Source organism: Canis aureus, chromosome 3 (assembly GCF_053574225.1).
Source record: "Canis aureus isolate CA01 chromosome 3, VMU_Caureus_v.1.0, whole genome shotgun sequence".
NCBI classification, from domain to species: Eukaryota; Metazoa; Chordata; class Mammalia; order Carnivora; family Canidae; genus Canis; species Canis aureus.
Window position 1 is genome coordinate 66,327,329 of NC_135613.1, and position 26,812 is coordinate 66,354,140.

General features: G+C 39.5%; 1 protein-coding gene and 1 long non-coding RNA gene across 13 annotated transcripts in view; one reads left to right on the top strand and one right to left on the bottom strand.

Moving 5' to 3' along the window:
• Positions 1-1,068: 1,068 nt before the first annotated feature.
• Positions 1,069-24,996, bottom strand: LOC144311217 (uncharacterized). 3 transcript variants are annotated; one of them, XR_013376792.1, is made up of 3 exons: positions 24,741-24,996; positions 22,024-22,164; positions 1,069-1,344 (listed from the first exon to the last, which is right to left on the bottom strand). It is a non-coding gene; the product is annotated as an uncharacterized LOC144311217 (long non-coding RNA). The 3 variants fall into 3 exon arrangements; XR_013376793.1 differs by lacking the exon at positions 1,069-1,344 and adding an exon at positions 21,268-21,671; XR_013376791.1 differs by lacking the exon at positions 22,024-22,164.
• ZC3H12C (zinc finger CCCH-type containing 12C) overlaps positions 24,895-26,812 on the top strand; it is a 176,481-nt gene continuing 174,563 nt past the window's right edge. For 9 of the 10 annotated variants that reach the window (XM_077893382.1, XM_077893391.1, XM_077893377.1 and 6 more), the window contains exon 1: positions 24,895-25,228. The gene's annotated coding sequence lies outside the window, so the exon portion shown is untranslated. The remainder of the gene's footprint in view (positions 25,229-26,812) is intronic. The other variant, XM_077893400.1, reaches the window with a different exon arrangement.

Below are 26,812 nucleotides of genomic sequence, written 5' to 3' on the forward strand. Positions count from 1 at the left end.
ACATTGCAGTTTTACATGATACTCTTGAGTAATTTTCTATTGATTTTAAAATGAATTCCAGACATTTTTACATGACTTAAAGGCCCCTACGTGATCTAGCCTCTGCCCAGCTCCTCAAACTGATCTCTTGCCAATCTCTTCCTTCCATTCTTACACCAAGGACATTGGTCTCCTGCAAATTTCTTCAAAGTATGAAGCTTGCATCACCTCAGGGCCTTTGAATATGGTGTTCTCTTTGCCCATTCTTTGTTCCCTGGCACCTTGCACTTCTTTATTGTTGCACTAATCACAAATCATTTGTATAATTAATTACTTACTAGCTATCTCTAAGCCCAAATTTTAAATTCCATGAAGGCAGTTACCAGGTTTGCTACATTCACGTCTATCCCCAGACCAAAAGAGGCAATTCATAAAAACTTGTTGAATGAATTCACATATTAATTCTTGCCTCCTCTAATTTTTGGTTGTCTTAAGTATGTTCCCTTCTTGACAGTAAGTTCTTCAAAGACACACAGTCATTAAATTTTTCATGAAACTTTACATTGGAAATGGTTGCAGAAACAACCCAGACATGATATAACGACCTAATGGAAGTAGAGCGTGGAGATAAATAAGTATAATACAGCATTAAAGATGTCATAATATGCAACATGGCATATTTCTTTAAAAACAGGGATGAGGTTAAGACAGTTTGGCTGAATCTGGTGTCCTGAGATTGAGTCCCACATCAGGCTCCTCGAAAGGAGCCTGCTTCTCCTTCTGCCTATGTCTCTGCCTTTCTCTGTCTGGCATGAATAAATAAATAAAATCTTAAAAAAAAAAAAAGACATAAGAATTTATAAGCAGTAAGTAGGGGAACACTAATGGAAGGAGTCACATCAAAGAAGTGATGGTTTTAATGTTGGAAGGGGGAGGGGGGCATTCTCTCTTTCCCAGATGTGCATCATAATTAGTAAATGCAAACAGTACACATTTCATTAGCGCTTATGGTTTGACCTTTGGAGAATGGTCAGAAATGTGGAAATAACGTATGTGTGTAGTAAAGTCGGAATAAGAAACTAAGTAGAATGAACTTTCTTCCATGTTTAATATTCGACAACATTGCAACAATTATATTTGATACAACTTCAAGGAAACACCAATAAGAATGACATTTCTGGGATTCCGCACAGGTTCAATCTAACCAGCTTGCATCTGAAACCTCTCTGGAAGAGGGTTCTGAGTTCCAGTTGAAGGCTTACTCATGAGGTTAAGTTGAAATTTTTCCTCAATGAAGACTGTCCTCTTGAATGGTCTTCAAGTGGAGACTGAAGTTCTTCCCCCGTAACTCCCTGTATTTCTGCCCTGAAAGAACGGGAGGGTGACATGCTTTTAGCTCTATGCTAACAGTTTTAAACAAATCCTCAATCATTGTCCTTTGAAAGTCAAGCCACATGACTTTACAACATCTTTTACTGGTCGTTGGCATGCTTTTATCCAAGAATATTAACCATCAGATATCTCTTCTTTTGGCAACTATTTCCTGAATCAAAACATAAAACATAGATACAACCAGTTAATCATCCCTTAAGAAATTTTGTCCCACACTAACTCTGTTGTTGCTTAGAATTAAGTTTCAGGAAACCAGTCGCTCACTGTGTTCCTCAATTTTTGGAGAATTGAAAAAGTTAGCAAAGGAAGTCAAGTTATTTATATTAAAAAAAAAAAGAAATGTTTAACACTACATGTGAATTCTCAGTTGTCTAAAGGAGATACAAAGAAAATTATTGAATTGCTATTTATGGAAATAAAATGGAAGGAAGGAACATATTTATACAAAGTTTTTCTCTCTCTAACACAGTAACTTATTAGCCTTTTAGGAGCAAATAAGGATCAGGAGACATAGAATTTTGATGCTCTGGTTTTGCATAATGATTTTAAGTAAACAAAATAATAGAAAGCTTTGAGTATCTTAAGTACATTTAAGACTCACCATTCTTTGGTATGGTTTGGTTCTTACTTCAAAGTTTCCTGTTACTATTAGTACAAATTATTATAGAGTATAGTATATACTGTGCTGAAAACTAGACTATCACATTAATGTTTTGTTTATGTCTGTATTTGAGAATTATAATTCTGTGCCTAAGAACGTAAGGGTAGGATTCGTCATTCCTGCTCTGATAGTGAAGCACATTCTCTTTCAACAAATATGTGTCTTTTATGATATTGAATGGATTTCAGAGGGAAAATTGGGGAAGGCTGGAGTCCTCTAGGACCAAGAGAACAACTCAGCAGGAAGATTGGATGGAGTGTCACAGGCAGGGATTCTAGGCCCTGCTCTACCCCGATTGGCCATTGAACTTTGAGCAAAAGTCCACTGAGAAACAAATGCTAGCTGTGGAGAGACCAGATGGTCCCAAGCTCCTAGCTTCAAACTGCCAGACAATGCTTCTATAGTTAGGCAAGAAATACTTGTAGATTCAAGATATAGCTGAAACTAAGGGCTAAAGTTAGGGAACACTTTAATGATTTAAGAAGCTATTCAGTTGTTATAAAAAAAAAAGTAATTTTGTTTCTTCCAAACTTCCAGATTATTATGGAAATTTTTCTGCTGAGTTTTAAGTTAGAAAGGCATTATGCACATCAAAACTGACAGAGCCATAAGGAATTGCAGAAATTTTAATATCTGTTGATGTGGATGAGAAACTAAAATCTCCATATTTAAAACTGTCAGATGACTTTTAAGTGGATAACATTAAATTACTGTCAGAACTGTTGAATATTTTCTCATCTAAATACAATTGTTTCTTGGTAGAGGAAACCTAGTTTCTTGGGCTAAATGGCTGTTTTTATACTTTTTCCCCAGGCTTGCTACCAAACTTGTCCCAAATGCAAGGATATGTAATTGAACGATTTCTTAAGAAAGGGAGAGAGAGGGAGAGAGAGAGAGAGTGTGTGTGTGTTTGTGTGTATGAGAGAGAGAGAGAGAGAAGAGTAGAAAGAGAAGCAGAAAGGTAAGAAGATATCTCTGAATGGTATATTTAAAATTAAGATGATTTCCCCAAAGCCATGAGTTTTGTTATTTTTAATGACACATATAAGGAGGGCATTTGGAATGAGAAGCTCAAAACAAATAATCTGTTGTTCAAAGACTTTCAAGCTGCATTTTTTGTGTATTTATTACATAATTGCTGGGAATCCAAATGTCAGGATTGATTTTTTTCCTCTTTCTGTCCAACAGCATGAGAAAAAGTAAAAATACATAATCCTATATTAGCCCTCTTAAGCCAAATACATAAAAAAGAAAGAAGATAATTGGAATATTCTGATGGAATCAATTAAAACCAATTTCTACTGAGAATGGAGCATTTGGTAAAAGAGATTCAGAACTTGAATAGTGGAGTACCATTTCTCAAAGAACTATAGAAAATTTGTACCACAAGCCAGTTACTACCTCACATAGTCTCCTTTGTTTTTTATTACTGTTCTTTTCTCCAACAGATCTGAGCCCATAGTAAGTCTAAATACTTCTTGTTTGGGGGCTTGAAAAAGTAATAAATACCCACAGTTAATTAGCAGTGACTAATTTTTCTAAGCAGGTTCTAACTATGTACCCAGCTAGAGAGAAGGTGGAGGAGGATCATTCTTGCAAGAGGGACAGAGGTAGGAAGAAAGACAGGGTGGGAGGGAGGAGGAAAGAAAAAATATTTTCATCTAATTTGGGGAAATAAACCAGAGTAGCTGCTATGCTCTTAGATTCAGAAAGGAGAATGGAAATAAGGGAAGTAAGTTTATTGAATATCTATCATGTGCCAGATACTCTAATGGAGTGTTGGAATTTTAAAATTCGATCTATAAGCATTTCCACCTTCTTCCTGATATAAAGGTACCTTTAGAAAGTAGGTATCAGAGAAAATAAAAAGAAAATGTTTCTTTAAGAGCAGAGCCTATAGAAGTCTTACCATTTGGCAAGACCAAGTCCTCAAAGTCATGTACAATTTCCTAGATTTTGACACCAAAGTAAACTTTAAATGAGTAATAAAATATTAATCAACTGATTATATTATCAAGCTTTGAAGTTAAATAGTATTAAGTACAGCACATACATATTTCTTAGGCATTTAATTCTTGAAAGCTGATCTTTGCTTGTAAATTTTTTAAAGATTTTATTTATTTGAGAGAGAGAGAGCACACACACACATGAAGCAAGAGGGGCAGAGGCAGAAAGAAGAAGGCTCCCTGCTGAGCAAGGAGCCTCATGCAGGACTCTATCCCAGGACCCCAGGATCATGACCTGACCCAAAGGCAGGTGCTTATCCAACTGAGCCACCTACCTGCCCTTCAACTTTTAAAGTCTAATTATTGTAATAATTTTTTAAAAAATATAAAAAGTAGAAACGGGTTTCTCTCTACTTTAATCAACCTACCTAATACTGTGACAATCTCCCATCACCTAGTGGCGGTAAACGTGAATTGCAGGAGAAACCACCAAGGACAAAAGGTTACAGAGACTGAATATATTAAAACGTTATAAATGCTTAGCATGATAGGATATTGGGTAACTTATTTTATTTTGTTTACCCATGTTTTATAGTAATTATATTCTGCTTAGGTAATAAAAAAGAAAAACATAAAATTAAAAGAAACAAATGGCACAGAGCACCAATGGAAAGAGGAAGATGGCATCAAGCCTTATTCTTTCAGTGGTCTAAGGTTTTAATGAAAAGGATTGAAAAAAAAAACAGGTAAAAAAAATCTGAGATTAAAAAAAGTGGGAAAGGTTGAGTGGATAGAAGAAAATACAGAGAGATAAATCAAATGCTTCAGCAAACTATTCTGCTACACTAAGGAAGAGGCAGGGAAAGAGATGTTCCCATGCACCTGCAGCCCTGGAGAAGAAAAAGGGGCAATGGAACCACTGAAACCACATTTTTCTGATGAAATTTTTGGTTTTAACTGGCCTAAGTGCAGCAAATGCATCAGTGTTTTGTTTCGGGCTATTTAACTCTCTAATTTTGATAGCTTTTTCTACATCCTCATGCGCACTTTGCTGGTGGCATCCTCCTGACCTTCTCTCAGATTCTACAAACACGATTAGTTCCTTTCACCACATGGCTTTTGCATATACCACGCCATCTAGAAAAATCTATTTTCCCTCGCTCTCTAGTGTCTCTCCGTGGCCAGTTCTCAGTCTATCCCAGTCCTCAACTAACATGTCACCATTTTTGCCCTTATGGTCTTAGCTAAAGTGGTAATGGCTCTATTTATTTCTCCATTCATTTGTTTTCTATATGCTTTCATTACGATATAAAGGCCACGAGGGCAGGAACGTTATCTGCCATCATAGTTGTGTTCTCAGTAGACGTATACTTGGCACTCAACGAATATTTAGAAAATGAATAAATGGCCTCATGGCAACCTAGTGCAGTAGACAGAGCACTATGGAATTATGATCTCCTTTTCATAGGTAAGAATATCTCAGAGATGCTCTAATGACTTGCGCTTGGATCTCACTATCAGAACAATAACTTAGGTCTCTTTACTCAAGTCCAAGATTCGAGTCAGATGGACTTCTAGCTACATACTATTGGGCACTTTTCATAATAACTCTGCCTCCATTTATCCATTCATAAAATGGGGAATATAATAGTAACTTATTTTGCTATTGTTATGAGAATAAGTCAGTATAGAAAGTAAGCAAGCACAATGAGGACTAGCTACCGTCCTTACTGCACTGTTCTCTTCAGCCCAGAACTGTCTCAATGTTGTTTTTCTGTAATACAAATGTCTTGTGCACCCTTTAATAGTATTTCAAGCTGTAAAGATTGTGGTAAAAAACACAGTAAGCAATAATAATTTTTAAATGTGCTTTATCAAACTATAGTAAACCTCCCCCACCACTACCACCACAACCACCTGGAAACACCACTCTAAGGAAACAAAGAGCCTTTACAGGATGGAGTGAATTCCGAAACATCAGACCCATGGCCCTCAGAATAGCGTGATAGCCGAAGTAAACTATTCAGTTTAGGAAAAATAGCAAAAGAATGGAATTTCTGAAGATGAGTGAAAGACATTTGAGGACAGGAATCCTCCAGGCAACAGAGCTTTGAGAGTTGGTAGAGACTTTGGGGGTTTCAATCAAGTCAGGACTGTCCCTGGAGACAGAACAATCTGGAGATCTGGAGACAAGGATTTTTTTTTTTTTTTACAATTTTATTTATTTATTTGAGAGAGAGTGTTCAATAAGGGGTGAGCAGATGGAGAAGGAGGGACTCTCAAGCAGACTCTGTACTGAGCACTGAGTGCTGAGCGCTGAACCCAACGTGAGGCTTGATCTCACAATCCTGAGATCATGACCTGAGCCAAAACCAAGAGTCTGCTGAACGGACTGAACTACCCAGGTGCCCCCAGAGACAAGGATTCTGAGACATGAGCTGAACCTGGCTGAGCTGGGCTGGCTTATTGTCCTAACTAATGTTAACCTCTCCCTGATGCTTAAAATTTAATGGCCTTTAATTCTACATTTAAAGAACAGGGCTTAAAATGTATTTCCATCGGGAAAGGGAATCTATTGACTTAATTTCACAGAGAAATATGAGCCTGATACTAGAGCACAGATCTCGATGAGGGCAAATGCACTGAATTCTTAACGTGCCTGTGATGGGCTGCACTTGCTATGGAGAACTGGGATGTTTTACGGCATAGGGGATAAAGCAGTGTTGAAAGAGGAGCTTCAAAGGCAAACAGGCATCTATTACGGTTTTGCATCTGAGTCACTACTTAGCAACCATAACCTAGGTCACCTCTTGGTGCCTATGAAGCCTGGCTTGTTTTACAAACTTTGAAAATGTACTTATGAACATCAGATACTGCTAGTTTGGGCCCAAACTAAAAAAGAGGAGCCTCTTTTTTTTTTTTTTTTTTTTTTTTTTAAGCTCTAATTTCTGGAATTTGCAAGAGGCCTTTTTGCTTCATTCTGTAGCACAGGCACTAGCCACTAGAGGGAGGTGCAGCATCAGTTGTAGGACAAAATGATGCCAGGCCCCTCATTCTTGTGGCTTTGACTATCAAATATCATTTTATACCAATTCCCTCAGAAGCATAAAGCAATCGTTAATCCAATCATCTCTCTTTCATAACTTGCAAAATAGACAGTCCAGGCCTCAGAGTCGTATGGATGGAAATATCCCTGCTCACCAGGATGAGTTCTCAGGGACCTGGTTTCTATCTGTAGCCTAGCTGATGACTGTCTCCTTGGCAACCAAGACTGTTTCCCTACTTAGAGAGAGTGATAAACTGACAGAGTCCACACAGGTAATCCCATCAGTAAACAGGTCGAAAGTATGACCCCGCTTCCCTCCCCCCACCCCCACCCCCCAAAAAAATACTCATTTCCCCAAACTTCACTGGGTGCTAGATTACATAAAACAGGAACCTGATATTGACTCAGTCATTTGGAGTGGGACCACATGGCTGCTGTGCTCTGTACTATACAAGACCCAGATCTCTACAATGTCAGAGTTGGAAGAAATTCACAAAACTAGGCTTTCCCAATGAGTAAGGAAGGACAAGATTGAATAAAATTTCTTTGGAAAAATGAAAATCTTCCAATTGGCTTCTGTAAGCAATTTGTGCTCTCAAGCACATTCTGATTCTAACAATCCTCAGTGTTCCATCCGCAAACTTAGAAGAATGAATAAATATTATGGTAGAGAGGGGAAGAGACTTTGAAACATTTACAGAAAGTAGAAGAGGAAGAGTTTCTACCTCTCCTGGAAGTTTTTGTGAATCTTATATAAATATCAATTTATGAATCATTTCCTTGTTACAAATTCATGTCTTATTCATTCACTCAAGAAAATTAAGTCCCTTTAATCTGCCAGGCTGTAGGTGCTAGAAAGTGTGTATGGGCCACAGGTACACAATATAGAATCTTTGTTGCTTTTTAAAATATTTTTTTAATTTAACTTTTCATTTTGCAATAATTATAGATTCACATTCAGTTGTAAGAAATAAACAAGTCTGGGGTGCCTGGGTGGCTCAGCAGGTTAAGTGTCTGACTCGGTTTCAGCTCAGGTCATGATCTCAGGGTCGTGAGATCGAGCCCCGCATCAGGCTCTGCACTGGGCATGGAGCCTGCTTAAGATTCTCTCTCTCCCTCTCCGAATGGCCTTCTCACTGCTGATCGCTCTCCCTCAAAAAAAAAAAAAAATTAATTTTGCCACTTTTTAAGGTATCTTATTTTCTCCTGGTTTAGAATTTAGTCTTTTGGGATTATTACTCAGAATTTAAATTTAGTTGATTTGTTGTTTGCTTGATTTGTTTAGTTCCCTACCCCTTCCATCAATGGAATTGGAACTTTGAGCAACTCAGTTTCTCTATAGAGAGATAAAAAATAATTACATGTTTATACACAGGAGGCTTAGAGGAGAAATGACTACCCTCCTTAAACTTCAAGTGCTGGAATGGACTTTAAAGGGTATATGGTCCAATTCACATCGTATTGGGAGGACCCAGTGACCAAGTGAGGATTTTCCCTCAGCTCTTTGCTCTCAATAATAGTCCCCTTTGGGATTTTCAGTTTTCTGCAGGGCCAGCTGGTCATGACTTGTTGTAGCATCTCTAACAAAATGTGTTGGATTCTGTTTAACGTCCCACAGTTGTGTTTAAACAGCTAAAAATATAATTATGTTGTACCATCTAATATTTTCAGATGGTCACTTATACTACTCTTCTTTCTGAAAATAGCAGAGATAAGTAGATTTTTAAAGTTCTGTTCTTTGAATGGGCCAATTCAGAGAACAATACAGTTCTATCTTAGGCACATTTAACTTCAGAGAATTCAACTGTCTACACTCAGCCCATAGCCCTTCCAGAACGGGAGACAGACAGACAGATGGAGACAGAGTTTGACTCTCTCCTCTTGCCTTGTTGTGGAATAGTCAAGACTCCAGCTAAGTAACTGTCTTCTCTTCATCTTTAAGAGATTCTAATCAGAGATTCTTTTCCCTCATTTCATGGACTGCAAAAAATATAGACCCATATGTGTGTGATCCATCTCACCTGAGTATGTATACCAGTTAGCCTGAACGAGTGCTTGTGTGTTACACAAGTAGGGTATATCTTGAGTGTGAGCTCACACTGGGTTTCATTTTCTTTTCTCTGTCCACATTTCTCTACCTTGACTTCTACACCTATTTTTAAATTTTAGTTTACATAATCAAGTATTTTTGTTACTCAACTTTCACAGAAGCCCAGGATATTACTCAATTTGTTTGCTCTCAGCCACTTCAACCAAACTTTTATTTACCTGTCTTTAAATTATTTACCCAAATCTTCAAACCAAAATGAAGTAGAGGGAAAAACAAGCAAAGGAGAAAAAAATTCTACTCTTGAGGACTAAAAGCACCTTTCATATAATACCTAGGCAATTTTGCAAAGTTTGCAATTTTCTGTGACTACAGGTAATACCAAATACATGTTTCAGGCGTTTTCACTCTGTCCTTGTGGATATAACTTCAATTTAAAGTTGTAACCCAAAAAAAAAAAAAAAAAAAAAGTTGTAACAAAACCTGAGTGAAACAAGAGTTAGGTTTAATCTCTTTAAGATCAAGAAGCATATCTTTTAATATGTATTTCTGCTTTCTTTTCATGTATACTCACCCAGGTGAAACAACCACAATAACTATTTCTAAAGTGAAATTAATGTGTTACATACCCTACAACAACCTCCTTAAGAACCTAAATAATAACACTCACTTGAAATATGAATAGTTGCTTGAAAACTTATAGTGACTCAAAAGCAAACTCCAGATCAGAGTTGGGAAATTTCTTTTGCTCTTAGTAAATTGTGAAATAAACAGATCCCCTTCCTTTGAGCCATATACACAGTTCCAAGGCTTACTCGGATGTATTTGTACTAAAATGATTAAGATTATCTGGAATATAAGCCAGAGTACCCAGCAATTCCTCTCTCTTATAATTCTTCACTTTAAAATGACAAGTTCCAGTTCGTTGCAGATTCCAAGTGATTTGCTCTTTATCTCTTTTTTTTTTTTAAATGCCTATATTCTTTAGCTTTTTCCAATCAAGGAAGTGAATGGGTATCTTAGTAAGAGAGGTCCTGAGGAAGATTGCAAGCATTATAATACGCTTTGTGGAGTGGGTTCAGAATAGCTTATAATATATTATCATAAAAACAGATTGTCATCAATAGCATAATTGCTGCATGAATAATCTTGGAACAAGTGAGACCTTTCAAGCTTTTTTATTGTAGGCAATCATTATGCTCACCGCATAAAACAAATGCCTTCTGGGAATTATTTTATAAGACACAGCTTTCTCTAGTTCATATTTCTTGGTTTTCAATATAAGATATCTAAAAGATAAAAGAAGCTGCCTGTTCTGGCTATAGGAATAATACTGTAGGAAGCCACTGATGATTTATGCAACATCAACGGAAAAAAGTTGCACTTATAATGAAATATTGGCAAGTTGGTCCTCATTACCACCATAATATTTGGCACTGAAATTTAATAACTCTTTCTCCATGTAGATGCCAAAAGAGTATTTTAACATTAATTAAAAACCCCCAGTGATATTGGATTAAAGGGATACTGTTAACACAATTTTACATATAAGAAACAGAGTTATAGAGATTAAGAAAGTGACCTGGACAGATTTTTTAAATTATTCATAATGCCACAATATGTCACTGGTAAAAATGGAAATAGGCATAGCCTCCCACAACCACCACGGGACTTGGCGGTGGCCTCATAATGGAATAGAAGCCTGGTAATTAGGGCTTCTGGTTTCTACAGATGTTCTCGCTCACTCTTCTGCCCTGCATCCCCTCAACACTAATGAATTCGGGATTAATTTGCAATAGATGATTAAAAAGTAAAAAGCTTTCTTCAACTCCTTCAGGGCAGAAACCAGTTCTTTCATTTTCCCTGAATTTCTCTGTATTTCCCCAGCTCTGCTTCATGGTATGTGCAAGTAGAGTTAAATAGGCTTCCTTATTTCAAGAGTCCTCAGGGCCTTTGCTACACTGATTGTACACTGCAGAGCTCCAAGAAGAAAATATTACTTGCAGGCTTATGTGACCAGTAAACCTTTATTTCATGGGTATAGTAGGCAGAATAATGGCCTCTGGAAAATATCCATGTGCTAATCCGTGGAAATCTACACGGCAATGGCAATTAAGGTAGCAGATAAGATTAAGGTTGCTAATCAACTGACCTCAAAATAGCGAAGTTATCCTGGATTATGTAGGAGGGGGTCAATGTAATCAAAAAGGTCCTTAAAAGTAAAATTGGGAGGCAGAAAAGAGTCATTTTAAGAGTGATGCAGCATGAACCCTGGTGCACCATTCTGTGGGAATGTAAATTGGTGCAGCCACTGGAAAGCAGGTTTGTCAAAAAATTAAAAACGGAGGGACACCTGAGTGGTTCAGCCTTTAGGCCAACTCTTGACTTCAGCTCAGGTCATGATCTCAGGGTTGTGAGATTGAGCCCTGCATTGAGGTCTGTGCTCAGAAGGGAGTCTGTTGAGACTCTCTCTCCCTTCTCCCTCTGCCCCTCACCACCATGCTCACTTGTACTTTCTCTCTCTCAAAAAAAATAAATGAATCTTTTTTTAAAAATTAAAAGCCCCAAAACCATGTAATCCAAAAATTCCACTACTGGGCATGTACCCAAAGAGAACAAAAACATTCAATCGAAATGATATATGCAACTCTTGGTTCATTGCAGTAATATTTAGAGTAGCCAAGATACAGAAACAATCTAAGTATCCATCGATAGAAGAATGAATAAAGAAGATTGAGATCTATCTATCTATCTATCTATCTATGTACACACACAGTGGAATGTCACTCAACCATAAAAAAAGGATGAGATCATGCTATTTGTGACAACGTGGCTGGAGCTAGAGGGTATCATGCTAAGTGAAATAAGTCAGACTGAGAAAGACAAATACCATATGATTTAACTTCAATGTGGAATTTGAAAAACAAATGAAAAAACAAACAAGCAAAAAGTGAACCAGATCTATAAACAGAGAATAAACTGATGGTTGCCAAGACAGCAGGAGGGGTGGTGGGGTATGGTCAAAATGGTTGAAGGGAGCAGAGGACACTGGCTTCCAGATGCAGAATGAATAAGTCATGGATATAAAAGGCACAGCATAGGGAATATACAGTCAACAGCATCGTAATGCTGTTATATGGTAACAGGTGGTGGCTACACTTGTGGTAAGCATAGCATATACAGATGCTGAATCACTATGTAGTTTGCCTGAAATTAATGTAACATCGTTTGTCAACTCTACCCAAATTAAAAAAAATGTTTTTTGAGAGTGATACCTTGTTTGAAACACTACTGGTCATTGCTGGCCTTGAAGATGGAAGGAGGCAAGAGAATGCAGGCAGCCCACAGAAGCTGGAAAAGGGAAGGAAACAGGGTTTCCCCAGGACCCCCAGGGGAACAGAGCCCTGCCAACACCTGAATCTTAGCCCAGAAAGGCCCATTTCAGACTTTTCACCAGAAATGTAAGAGAAGAAAATCTGGGGACACCTGGGTAGCTCAGCTGTTGAGCATGTGCCTTCAGCTCAGGCCATGATCTTGGGGTCCTGGAATTGGATCCTGCATCAGTCTCCTGTGGAGATCCTGCTTCTCCCTCTGCTTATGTCTCTGCCTCTCTCTCTCTCTCTCTGTGTGTGTGTCTCTCATGAATAAATAATTTTTTATAAATTTATTTTTTATTGGTGTTCAGTTTGCCAACATACAGAATAACACCCAGTGCTCATCCTGTCAAGTGCCCACCTCAGTGCCCGTCCCCCAGCCACCCCCACCCCCCGCCCACCTCCCCTTCCACCACCCCTAGTTCGTTTCCCAGAGTTAGGAGTCTCTCATGTTCTGTCTCCCTTTCTGATATTTCCCACTCATTTTCTCTCCTTTCCCCTTTATTCCCTGGAGGGTATTATGTTGAGTGAAATAAGTCAATCAGAGAAGGACAAACATTATATGGTCTCATTCATTTGGGGAATATAAAAAATAGTGAAAGGGAATAAAGGGGAAATTAATAAATAATCTTTAAAAAAAAGAGAGAAGAAAGTTTGTGTTGCATTAAGGCACCCAGTTGGTAATTTATCGTAGTAGCTGTAGGAAACAAATACTGTGGGACACCTATTAACATCTTATTAACACCTCTCAGAATTACAGTTCTGTGTTGTAGTTTGGGGAGGAAATGCTATTCTGCCTGGAACAGGGCCCACATTGGACTGCAAGCAATAAATATTATAGATTGAATAATTCATTTTTATTGTGTGAAAATGATGGGTACTTGGTCATTGGGGCCAGCCAGTCTATTAGCCTATCTGTCCCACTATGTGCGGAGGAAAATGGAAAACTTTTTCCATTTTATAATAATAATTCCCATCAACCATTTTGAATCATGAAGTAAAAATGTGTTTATTTTCAATGATGTTACAATAAACAGTGTGAAATAGGTTAGTGCATCTCAAAGTTACACATGCTTGCAAATCATTTGGAGAGTCCTCTTGAAACACAGATCTGATTCAGTAGGTCTGGGGTGAAGCCTGGAAGTATGTATTTCTAACAAGTGCCCTGATGCCACTGCTGGTGATCTGTGCACTACACCTTAGATAGTAAAGAAAAGGAAGGCCCACGTCAGACCCTGTTTGAGTTCCTGCTCTAGAGTGTTTCTGCTCTCACAGGTAGAATCACTGGCAATCTCTCTCTGCCCCTGCTGTTCATGATCTTAAACAGAAGCTATTCAAGCAATTTTAGTTCAATATGTAGAAGAATCAGAAGCTTCTACTTAATATAATACATTTTTCATTTTAAAGTGAATATATTCTCATGAGAGACAATTTGTAAAACAAGGGAAGAAAGAATAATTTTAATCATCCACAGCCCTAGCACCCAAAGATATACCCTATTAACATTTTAATGTTTTTCTTTCAAGATTTCTTTCTCTGCACAGTTTCTGTTTTACATATCTGAAATCATGTTGCATATCTCAATTTTTTTCAATTTATTTATTTATTCATTCATGAGGGACAGAGAGAGAGAAAAAGAGAGAGAGAGGCAAAGACACAGGCAGAGGGAGAAGCAGGGAACAGGGAGCCCGATGCAGGACTCGATCCCGGGTCTCCAGGATCACATCCTGGGCCAAAGGCAGGCACTAAACCGCTGAGCCACCCAGGGATAGCAAGACAGATTGAATTGTTGGTCACAATTCCTCACTCCCCTCTGATAGGATTGTACAACCACACTATTTGCCACTCTAGTAAAAAGTGTCCAATCCTTCCCCCTCTTCTGATAGAAATATGCATTCACTCTTGCCAAGCTGGGAGACAGAGAGGACTTAGCCACACCTTGACTTTGGGCCTGGCTGAGTGACTAAAGTTGATCAAAGGGACATGATCAATATAGGTTTTCTTACTTAAATATGGCAGGACCCACAGATAAGGAAATAACAATCATTGGAAAGAAAGTTTGTTATGCTCACAGATCTCGAGAGAAGGGGGTATGCCATATCAAGGGCCACACAGGGAAGCACCTGGCCCAGTCAGGAGGCAGAAGCCTTGAGGGGAAAATGTGAGCAAGAGCTCTGTTGTGGTTTCTGTGGGAAGGAATGAGCAAGGAAGGAGGGGCAGGATTGGTAGGTTTGAATAATTTCAATGGTCTCTGTGGCACAGGGACTGTTCCTTAGTTGTCTGGTCCCTGGCCCTGGGGGCAATTAGGCCAAGGAAATATTGGTCTGATGGCTTGATAAAGGAGATGGTAGGGGTTAAGGCCTCTGAGTTGGTTTGCATAAGAAAGTTGCCCTGAAGGCTAGTGTGTGCTATCTCTAGGAATCAGCTAACCTTGGAATAGCAGTCCCTCCAGGATCAACAAGACTCAATGCTGTCAAAGCATCGGAAATACAGAATAAAGACATGATTAATACTTCATGACGCAAGCAGAGGCTTGGAATGTGCTGTTGTGGTTGGACTTGTTCTCTTGAAATGTGGTTGTCCATAATAAGAAGAGCTCATACAGCCTCAGATGTAGAAGGACCACAAGTGGAACAGACTATCCGCTCAAGGCTAGGAGCTAAACCAGCTGGTGCTCTGCTGGAAGCTGAGACAAGCCCCAGCCAATCCACAGGAATGAGAAACTAATGTTTATTGCTGCACGCCTCTGAGGGTTTGTGATTGATTGTTACGTGGCATTATTGTGGTAACAGTTGGATAAGATAGAAATTATAAGTAGAATCGGGGTGCTGCCATAATAAATCCCAAAATATGTGCCATCGGCTTTGGGACTGGGGAGAAGGCAACAAAGAAAGTGTAATAGGGGCCTGGAAAAATGTTGATCCATATTATATAGTACTGACACTTTTTTTTTTAAACTGTTACTTGCAGTAAACTGAAAGATAATGCACATGATAAAGTTGGAATGATGAACAAGAAGTTTCAAGGCACCATGTTAACAGTGTAAATGGCTCACTGGTAATATTAAAAAGATACTATAAGATATAAGAGATGGGTTCAGGCAAAACATGGCTGGTTTGCCAATAGAACTGAGTGAACAAACACAGTCCAGAAGACCTAGGATTTACAGGGATAAAGAATTAAACTGTATTGAGAAAAATTCTAGGAGTTCAAATTAAAAATGATTGTGACTCTTTGATTCATACAATACCTCTGGATTCCTCCTTTTCCTCTATCTACCCCTCAACTTCCTTTAGGCAAGAAGCAGGCCGTAAGGCTGCCCAGCCACCAAACTGGGCATATTCTCCAATGCCATTTTCAGATGTGGTCAGGGAGGGAATTTTGGCCAAGAAGGACTTCCCAAACAGTGGAAACCAGAGCATGGAGAGAAGTCAGATGGGTCTGGAGAACTATTCCAAGGGACCAGTAATGGAGTCTAATCCTCTACCACCAAGGTAGGTGAACCTAGCAACATTTGCCTATGAGGATTTCATAATTGCTGTAAACTCATGACTGCTCTATACTTCTCATTCTTTCCCTATTAGAATGGGGCTGTTGATTGTGGTCATCTTGTTCCTGTTCCACTTTTATATGTTGTACGTGGGAGGGGACAGATAATTAGTCTTTTTGGTTCTCCAAACCAAGAACCAGCCCGAGAGGAATCACATCTGGAGTTGACGTAGATAGAGCAGTGCTATCTTTCTAGCCTGGTGGCATCATAGAATGAGATTTGGGGGAGGTTGGGATGGGAGTGAGTATATGTGGGAAGAATGTGAATAACAGTAATGGAGACCAGACTGTGGTAGGTTGAATGATGGGTGCCAGTTCTTTATTCCCTTGTAGTAGAATTATGTAGACACATTCTTGCCACATTCTCATGACAGGCAAAGGGTATTTCCCTTCCCCTTGACTTCAGGCTGGGCCCTATGACTTACTTGGTCAATGAGAAATTAGCAGCCATGAAGCAAGCAGATACTTAAAACGTGCTGTGTATATACTCTTGCACTCTTGTTCTCTTTTATGAGAAGAGCTTCCCCCTGGTAGCAGGTGCCCTTCAGTCTTGGGCTCAAAAATGAATACAGTGCCTCATACCAGAGCCTGAAACCAAAGCCACTTTTCCTGAAGCTAAAAACAGCCACACCCCAGCTTCCCTGCAGATATGTGCATGAGAAATAAATGCTTATTGTTCCTCGGCACCCAGATTGAGTGCCTGTTTGTTACACAGCTTGATTGAGCAGTAGCAGACAAAGACCTGTTTTTCTCCATTCCATTACATACTCTAAGAATACTTGGGTGAATAAATCAATTCCTTTGAGTAGTTTCACTTACATAACCATTCTTTGATTTTGAGACATTTAGGTTTATCCTCGGATATTGGGGGAGGAGCGAGTAGGAGGACTTCTTTTTCTTGCTTCTTTTAACAACTCTATAATAACATATTGGTATGTAAACTTTTTCTATAGTTTGGTTTATTTTTATAGGGTTCAAACTGGAGAGTAGTAGCTCCACCATAAAGCCTGTTCTGGGAATTAAAAGAGTAAATTAGGGATGCTTGGGTGGCTCAGTGGTTGAGTGTCTGCCTTTGGCTCAGGGTGTGATCGCAGAGTCCTGGGATCGAGTCCCACATCGGGCTCCCTGCATGGAGCCTGCTTCTCCCTCTGCCTGTGTCTCTGCCTCTCACTCTGTGTGTCTCCCATGAATAAAATAAAAATCTTAAAAAAAATAAAAGAGTAAATTACATGAAGTTCCAGGCATATTATCTGTGATATAAGGAACACTCGATAAGTGATTGTTTTTATTATTTTTTGTTGTACAGTCTTAGACGTTGAAGAAAGAATTCAAAGCTCTTGATGTGAAATGTAAAGCTGTTCTCCAAAAGAGTCGTACCAGTTTGCATCCCTAGTAGGAATGTATGAGTTTTAGACCGCTTACAAACAACCACAGCTTTTTAAACCTCTGGCAATTTTAACAGGTAAGTAATTGTCTCTCACAGATATTCCAATTTGTATAGCTTTTATCACAGAGGAGGTGGAAATTTTTTAATGAATTTTCTAATATATCTATGTTCTGTGAATTATCAGTTAACATATCCCTTTCTATCGGTCATTATGAGCCTAGTCTTGCCCTGGTCTGAAAGACTTCCCTGGTGCCAAGAGCCTGTCTTATTTCTGTGTGGTTCGTAGTCATACGTGGCTAGAGCCCTCAAAGTATAGCTAGTGCCACGTGTTGATAGGATAGTATTTTGAATGGACTGGGTTCAAAAAAATTTATCATCAGGATTTTTTTTACCTCTTTCTTTTTACTTTTTAAAATCTACTACTAGAAAATGTGAAACTACATATTTCTATACAGCAGTGCTGGTTAGACTTTTGAATGCTGCTTGCCTGGAATTCTCTTTGGTCAAAACTCATCACCCTAACCCTTGTATTGGGTCCTCCTGATGCTGCCTATCGCACAGCACGTCACCTATGGTCTGTTGTCATACCTTCTAGAGAGTGCTGGGCTGAGTCCAAATCCCTGGCCTCCCAGTCTCTGCTTAATTTAATCCCTCTTTTCCCCCACCTCCTCCTAATTCACTTCCCTTCTCCTGTGACTCATCCCCCCCCCCCCCCAACTCCATGTCTGGGGAGGATCTATTCCTGAGTGAAATGGCAAACTTGATAAAGATTTTCAACCCTACAACGTATTTTGAACAGATCCTATTCTCTATCACCTGTATGTTCATATTCTATTTATTCTATTTCTGTCATTGAAACATGGTTTTACAAAGTTCCTTTTATATTTTGCCATTGAAAGATCACAAACATACGAAGCTAATAAACAATTTCCTATGTTTTCTAAATTCCCCTGCCTCTACCCACACTTCCCCACACAACCCTGAATCTTCTCAAACTATATTAGTGAAGACAACCAAAGTTTACACATGTAGCTACTTACACTCGAAAGTTCCCCCAACACCATTTCCTAACCAAAATGTCACAGAACTTTGCTCACAATTCCTGGGCTCTTTCAGTCTAGAAGGCAGGGTAGGTATGTTAACTCCTCTGGCTGTAGTAGCAGACTCTTGAAAAGCCATTTTTGAAGGATTAAAAAAAAAAGAAATCCTTGCTAATGTCAGACAGAGTTCTTAATGTATTGAAAGAGATTATCATGTCACTTGGAAATCCAACCTCATTTTTTAAGAAACATGTCTCTTTCCTGGTTGTCTAAATGTTCATGATTGTGGGGCTTTTTCACCGTGAGGAAATATCTGTAGCACATTTTTAGTGCCAGACCAGCTTCCTCCACTGCTCTACCCCTACCTGGCAGGCTGCTTTTCCAACTCCCCTGACATCCTCCTGGATGCCTGGGGAATTCAAGCCAATTTGAATATGTAATCATGTGGAATAATAAAGCTCAAGTGCACTCTCTGGGGAGTTCTCTGGCTGCTACCCAGCTCCCTGCGACTAGTTTCCTAAGTGTCTTTGAAAGATGCTGAGAACACCATGTTGGCTGTTAACCTTTTAACAGCATAATCATTTTCTGCTCACACTGGCTAGAAGCCCAGCTCCAAAGAATGTGCAGGAAGTGGGCAAAGAAAGTTTCTTTCCTTATAAGATTCAGTAGGGCACACTTTCCGCAGCCTGAGGGAGAGAATTGGGCAGGCTTTGAATCAGTGTATTTTTTAAAGCATTCATTATTCCGACAATGAAGTTCCATGAAACCAGCATTTATTCCTTTTATGTAAGTCACACAGAGATTTCCCAAAACATATTATAATACTAGGAAGTAAATAACCATTGCCTTGTTTTATGAATATGAGAAATCTCTGTGAAGATGCCTAAATATTTTGATTAATTTAAAACTAGATGAGCTGATGTGTAGGTATTTACAGCATCAAAGTACTTCTCTTATTGAATCAGTTTCTAAAATGTAACATCTAAAGAGGTAGGGTGTTCGTCTTAAATAGCAATGTAGAAATGGGTGCCTTGCTATTCCAGAATCTGACTTAAACACCAGTGTGATCCATTGGAAAGGAAGCACCTCCTTCTGGATTTAGTAGTCAGACCGATGTGCAAAAGCACCTGCTCCACCTCTTGAATATATGATAATAATGAACAATATCAGCAAATGTCTGACTGGTACTCAGCATTCTTTCTTCTATGTAGTCTCATCTATATTGTCACATTTGACCTTCAAAGTATATGTCTGGGAGTGGATATTATTAGTCTTAATTGCAGATGCTGTTGGAGTTGAGACTTTCTTCTCATTGCTTATCACAGTCTAAGAATAACTCATCTTTCTTGAACTCGGGCATAACCACTCAGGTCAAAACTTCTGCAGATTGAGCTTGCACTATTTTTAGGTGGGGCTCCACGAGGCAGCTGTGATGCAAGTGTCACAAGGGCATGCCCTTTTGACTCAGCAGCCGAGTTCTGTTGCACATTCTTCCCCTTCTCTAAACTTCTAGGGCAATGACATAGAGGGTATTTGGGACACACAGTGCTGGCTTATGCACACACCGTGTCTCCACAGTGTGACTGTAAGCCCCCAGAGGTTTATGAGATGTGAGACCTTCTCATGGGGATCTGAGTACCCTGTATCAATAAATCTTCATTGACAATGGGATTCTGTCACATTTCCAAGGCTGCCATGATGCAACACAGACTGGACCCCAAGGAGGACAGTGAGGGTCACCAAGGTCTGAGAGAGACATCCTATCAAGCCACAGTCCAAAGAGTAATGGGAATTGAACAATGGCTGGGCCTCACCTCGCAGAGAGGTGGAAACCTCTGTGTCATGGCTAGAGGTTTCTAGAGATGAGACATAATCCACACTGAGGCATCGGAGAAGCTTTCAGTTTGAGTGACTATTATTTCTTAAGACTCTTGCCAAGGACTCTCACATCTAGAGCCTATTCTCTTAGGGTCTGACTGCTGCCTCAGACACTACCCATGGCTTCTGGTATCCTTTCTGACACCACAAACCGATGGGCCTCACCAAACAGCAATAGAATTATAGAATCTTAGATTTGGAAGGACGCTTCATGCAAATATCTCAGATCCCACCTAGGTTTTTTCAGTTTTACTGCTGCAGGAATAAAGAATTTAATGTGAGTATGGTGATATGGTAACTTTGGCACATTTTTCTCCTGGTATTTCCCCTTTTCCAAGCCTATGGGCAACCCTGAGCTCAATGCCTTAAGGAAGGGATGCAGCTGGTCAGAAAGTAGAAATAGCCCATGGACACTTTTTGTCCCTGTGTCTGGGGTTTGGGTGGGACTTAGAGTTTTGGAGATGACATGAAGACAAAATGTGTGGGTGAAGCAGGGGTCAAAGGGACATCATTTCTTCCACTCCTTGCCTAGAATAGGTTATTCTGTGTGCTGAGGGAGGAGGCAATGAAAGCAGAGAGATGATGGGTACAGGAGCCAAGGGCCCTTCTTTCTAGGCAGTGCCCCAGGGGAGGTGGCAATACCCCAAAGAGGAAATGACTTCTTACAGAGTCTCAGCACAGTGTTTGTCTCCTCTTAAAGTTTCCCTGCCCTTCAGTGATGCAGCAACACACCCATATAAGTCCTCCATCCTAAAGGACCATGATGCAGGCCAAATGCTGTCTTAGGGTAACGCAACATGAGCAGGTGGCTAAGGCCCAGAAGACCCCCTGCTCCCCAATTTACTGGCCAGGATACACGTGATCTCTCTAAAGTCTTTGTCTCAGCACACCCCCCGCCCCCGCAAAAAAAGATGAAGCCAAAATTTACCTGAGATTGTTACTCTTAGCCTGACAGTAAGTGGATTGAGCATAGAGTTAAGCTGAGTTACAAGAAATGTTTTTCTAGATTAACTGAGTCTGTGAACCTAGACTCATATCTGCTATGCATATAAAAAATCTATAACTACATAATAAATGGTCAAAATGTTATCTGTATTATTAATAATATTATATCAGTGAATTCGAAGTCTACTACAAAATCTGAAAGGTATTTTTCATGCATATAACTGCCAATGGATGCTTATGTGGGTTCTTGTGTCCAGATAGAAAAATGTTGATTTAGTTTATTCTTTCAAAATCCATTCTTAAGAAACGAAAATTGTTAAAGATTTGTCATCACTTTAGGGGAAAGAGAGAAGAGAAGGTGGAGTGTACATCTTCATTCCATAGGAACTGGTCATTGTCTCTGTTTCATTCAACACTCTGCAGATTCCTTGGAGAAGAAAAACACATATGCATTTCTGTCAGACTTTCTACTCTGCTAGATTTGACCATTGGTTCCAACTATGCTACTTTTGATTCCCAGTTATGTTAACCAAGATTCTGCCTGCCCACTTAATATCACAGTATCACCTGAAAAAAAAATTTTTTTTTTAGAGAGAGAAAGAGCACATGTGCATGAGTGGGGGTGGGAGTGGAAAGGCAGAGGAAGAAAGAGAATTTTAAGCAGGTTCCATGCTCAGCAGAGAGCTGACGCGGGGCTCCATCTCACAACCCTAAGATCATGACTTAAGCTGAAATTAAGAGTCAGAGACTTAACCAACTGAGCCACCCATAGGCCTCACCTCATCTAAAATTTAATCAACACATGAATCTACTTCTTCCATTTCACCATATGTGCAAGCTCCATCCTTAGACCAGCCCATCTTCCTCTTCCTCACCTCCACCCCAATGTGAGAGTGTTGTCCTCTTACAGCTGATGATTGCTGGACAAAATTCATATGTCAGTGCTGATTGACATCACAACCAAAGCAGGTGTTTCAACCTCCCTCCCTGAGCCCTTCTGAGAAACAGGAACTTCTTTCCTCCTTCGACCAAGGCAACACCACTCCCTTCGGGTTCTCCTCCCACCTCCCTGACCTTTGTCTCCCCATCCTCACTGCTGGCCCCTTTCTTCTTCTTTCCTTAAATATTAGTGCCACCTTTGTTTTAGCCTCAGCTCCCTTCTCGCACCCCTGAGATACCTAGACACTGAAAACTTTGACAACCATCAAGCTGATGATTCCCAGATCAGCCTGAATGGGCTAAACTGAGAAATGCAGATTACATGGAATTGAATAAGTGTTCAGGAAGTTGAATTGATATGGCTTTATGGTTATAATCAAACATCACTAAATCAGAAGGTCCAAGGACCTAAACAATATGAAGGGAAAGAGGGCAGAAAGACATGTCCCATCACTCTTGATGTTCTCCAGTGAGACCAAAGAATCAGTACTTAGTGAGATGAAGTTCTATCCAAGGTATCCTGATGATGGCTGACTATTTAGTGAGAAATGTTGGAAGATGATCCAGACAAAGAATAACACTTCCCAATTTCATAGAAGAATTGAGGGTTTTATATCTTTCTAAGTGGAGCTGCCCCTAGCTTAGTGGGGTTAGGAGTAAAGTTGCTGACAGCTACAGCTTCCAATTATTCCAAGGTACAAAAAAAATTGTGAGCATGAGTTCTACTACTACTGTATTTTCCAGGATTATTAAAATAAACTGATGTGGGATTTAGAATTAATGTTGAGAAAGCATTATTTCTACATTAAATGCAGAAACTATATAAAAAGGAAATAATCTGTAGGCAAAATATATCCCCTCTCTGGATACCATTCCCTAAATAGAGCTTTTCTTGGTTAGTACTGAATACATTATAGTTGGTAATCATGGTACTATATAGATTTGAATATTGCTGTTAAATTCCATGTAATTGATAAAATACAAACTTGAATTGTTACTTCATATTATTTATTTTTCTGCTCAACAGAGGTAAGTTGGTGGGAAGCTGGACTGCTCTATAAAACAGAACCAGAAATTTCTTTCTTGCAAGATTATGGGGAAGGAAATTAAGCAAAGAAATATAATTTAAATCTGAAAGAGACAGGTCTAATATCTGTCAAGCATCTCTACCTAGACTAAAATATTTAATCTCTCAAAGTCATATGAGACATAGTTGTTGTTATGACTACTGCATAGATGCAGAAACTGAGGCTTCGGAATGTAAGTGGCTAACTGAATATCACACAGCTGTGAGTGGCAGAGGCAATGTGCAAACACAGGTACACCTTAGGTGGATCTCTGATTCCAAACTCTGTGCACCTTCCTAGGGCATCCCATTCACTGTCTGAGCCATTTGACAGGTAACAGAAATCAATAATTTGTTTCTTCTCTCTCTTGACAGACGAGGAGCCTACAGCTCAGAGGAGCAAGTGTCTTTCCAAAGTTACATGATTATTTAATACCACAGAATTCAAACCCACTTTTTCACAAAAGATTTATCACCAGAACACAGATACCATGAAAACCACCCTGAAATCTAAGCCAAAATGGGGAAGGAAAAGATTCATATTAAAATTGTCCCTGGGCACATGGATTAGGGTAAGTTTACCACCACCTGGTCTACAAATGTGGTAGGACTGACAAAAGAACGACAGAAAAATTTGAGCAGGAAGCTGCTGAGATGGGAAAGGGCTCCTTTAAGTATGCCTGGGTCCTGGAGATACTGAAAGCTGAGCATGAACATGGTATCACTATGGATATTTCCTTGTAGAAATTCCAGGCCAGCAAATAGTATGTGACCATCAGTGGTGCTCTGCAACACAGATTTAATCAAAACCATGATTATAGGCACATCTCCCACCAACTGTGCTGCTTGATTGTTGCTGCTGCTGCTGCTGCTGCTGAATTTGAAAGACTTATCTCCAAGAATGGGCAGACTGGGGAGCGTGCCCTTCTGGCTTACACACTGGGTATGAAACAACTAATTGTTGGGGGTGGCAAGGTGGATTTCACAGAGTCATCCTACAGCCAGAAAAGGGACAAGGAACCCGTAAGGGAGTCAGCACCTACATTAAGAAAATAGGCTACCATCCTGACACAGTAGCATTTGTGTCAATTTCTATATGGAATGGTGACGACATGCCAGAGCCAAGTGCAAACATGTTTTGATTCAAGGCCTGGAAAGTCACCCATAACCACGGAAATACTAGTGAAACCATGCTCCTTGAGGTTCTAGATTGCATCCTGCCACCAACATGTCCAGCTGACAAGTCCTTGCATTTGCCCCTCCAAGACATCTACAAATTCATGGTATTGGTACTGTCCCTGTAGAGACTGACGTTCTCAAGCCCAGCCTAATGGCCCCCTCTGTTTAGTCAACATTACAACTAAAGGAAATTCTGTTGAAATGCTCTTTGAATGGAGCTTTTCCTGGAGACAATGTGGGCTTTAGTGTTCCGGACATGTCTGTCAAAGATTTGTCATGGCACTGCAAATGGTGACAGCAAAAATGACCCACCACTGGAAGCAGCTGGCTTCACAGCTCGGGCAGATTATCTGGAACCAACCAGGCCAAATCAGCGCTGGCTATGCACCTTGATGGATTGTCACATAAGCTCATGTTGCTCGCAGGTTTGTTGAGCTGAAAGAGAAGATTAATTGTCATTCTGGGAAGAAGCTGGTAGATGGCCCCAACTTCTTGAAATCTGGTGTCGCTGCCTTTGTTGATATGGTTCCTGGCAAGCCCATGTGTGTGGAGAGCTCATCTGACTATCCTCTGCATCACTTTGCTATTCGTGACATAACACAGATGGTTGCTGTGGGTGTCATCAAAGCAGTGGACAAGGAGACAGCTGGAGCTGGCAAGGTCACCAAGTCTGAAAGCTCATAAGGCTAAATGGATATTATCCCTGATACCGCCACTGGGGTCTTCATGAGTGGAAGAACATCCCAGAACTGGCCACTGAAGTTTAATAATAAAAGAATGATTCGTGATAGTGTCAGAAGGTAAGGAAAATGTTCTGTGGGCCATTCAGGGTTTGTGCGTGTGGCAGTTTTAACCTATTAGTCTTAAAAATCAGTACTTTTTAATGGAAACAACTTTATTTAAAATCTGTCACAGAATTTTGAGACCCAAGAAAGCAACATTTAAGGAGAAAACTATCTTCTCTTGGTCAACACTATAAATCCACATAGTACTACTTAGGGAAAAGACTTAAATAAGAGTTGTCCCTAATCTATTTCTGTTGTTCCATCTGCTGAAACCTCAAAATTTGATAATTCTGGATTAAGATTTTTTTCTGGGTGCGAATTTGGTTGTTGTTTTTTTCACATTGTCTGAAAGGAAGAATCATCTAGTTTTTAAGGACATAGTGAAAAGGTATGGGCAAGTAAGTGTCCATGGTGGCAATGTTTCATAGGTTAGGACAAATAAGCAGAGATTATCTTTGTTTATAGATAAGCTTGTTATAAGAAGGTAAAATTCCACAATACTAAAATCCATGTGTTGCATGTAAAATTATATGTAGCTATATCAATATCAACTAAATTTGTTGATATAATCTCAAATTTTAATTTTCCACTTATACATTCTCAAACCATACGTTCTCAAATATACATTCTCGAATCTATAAATATTAAAGTAGTCTAAAGAACCCAACATGGGAAAGTTAAATTGTGTTGAAGACTGTCCTGCTAGGGTTCATCGTTTCTAGATACTAGGGAGGAAAAAGCTACTGGAAGCTGAAGGAAAAAAAAAAAAAAAAAAAAAAACAGAGAGAGAGGATTCAAACCCAGAACTTCTAATTCCCTCTCCAGGACTCTTTCCATCATGCACATGACTGTAACATTCTACAAAGTCTAGTGCGGATCATTTTTCTTAACATCCTCTGTAGCATTTGTTGAGTATTTACTACTTAACCTACATGACATCCTGGGTCATCCTGTCTCTTAAAATCTAGGCAAGATGATTTGCGGTCTCTAACACACTTTGAGCCTGATGCCTTCTCCAAGATTTCCGTGTATTTCTGGGGGCTTGTGTTCTCACAACCATCTCTTGATTCCGCTGACTTTTTGTTCTCCGCTTGGCATCTTGCAACTTTTTCTTTTTTGCCACCTGGGTTCTTGAACTACCTTCCTTAGTTTTAAACACAAACAAATTTTTCCCACAAAGCGTTTGCATGGCAGATTTTGCAGAAAGTTCAGAAAAATTAAGAAGTAGATGGAGTTGCATTGCTGACCCCATCTACTAAGCAATTAGAATTGAGTAATGGTCATCCTGTTCTATAAAGTCTTTTGGCTGATGTCCCATGTTGCTCACATTCTCTCTCCTTTCTGCAACACGGGTGCCCTCCCACCACCACCATCAACAAGTTTTTAAACACAAAGTAATTGTGTCCCTCCATTTCTTTTCTGCCCAGACTTCTGAATCCTACTGTAGACCTATTTTTCATATTCCAATGCTGCAAGGAGCTTTCTTTATTGAAGACCATTTATTCCCCAAAAGGAATTCTACTATCACTATTAATAAAACAGTAGGATTTTTTTAACCATCTCCCTAAAATACCACATGTTCTGAGGAGTTCACAGGAA